Source organism: Chrysochloris asiatica, unplaced genomic scaffold (genome assembly GCF_000296735.1).
Source record: "Chrysochloris asiatica unplaced genomic scaffold, ChrAsi1.0 scaffold00257, whole genome shotgun sequence".
Classification (NCBI taxonomy): Eukaryota; Metazoa; Chordata; class Mammalia; order Afrosoricida; family Chrysochloridae; genus Chrysochloris; species Chrysochloris asiatica.
The window spans coordinates 3,274,876-3,275,458 of record NW_006408775.1 but is presented as its reverse complement, the minus strand read 5'-3'; positions in this window follow the sequence as shown (position 1 = coordinate 3,275,458).

Below are 583 nucleotides of genomic sequence, written 5' to 3'. Positions count from 1 at the left end.
GTCTTCTGCTTTTCCTTTGACCCTCCACTTTTACCAAGCAAGGTGTCTTCTCCAGGGACTGGTCCCTCCTGATACCCTTTCAGAAGAATGAGAATGAAGTCTTGCTATCCTGGCTTCTAAGAAGCATTGTGGTTGCACTTCTTCTAAACCAAATTTGTTTGTTTTTCAGGCAGTCCATGGTACTTGTATTAGTTGCTTGAGTCTGTGCTGTGAAATGTCATTTGCCATTGAGTTGGTTCCGATCTGTAGTGACCCTGCATAGAGTTTCCAAGGAGCAGCTGGTGGGTTTGAGCTGTCGACTTTTGGAGTTCAAATGGCTTTGAAGTCTGGTGCATTAACCTCTAGCGCCACACCAGGACTCCATTATTTGCTTGTTGATGTTGTTGTTAGGTGCCATCAGGTCGGCACTGACTCATAGAGACCCTATGCACAGCAGAATGAAACACTGCCCGATCCTGGGACAACCTCACTATTGTTGCCACACTTGAGTCCATTGATGCTGCCACCTGGCCTGTCCGTCTCCTTGGGGGTCTTCCTCTTTATCTGACCCTCCACCCTACCAAACATCATATCTTTCTCCAGC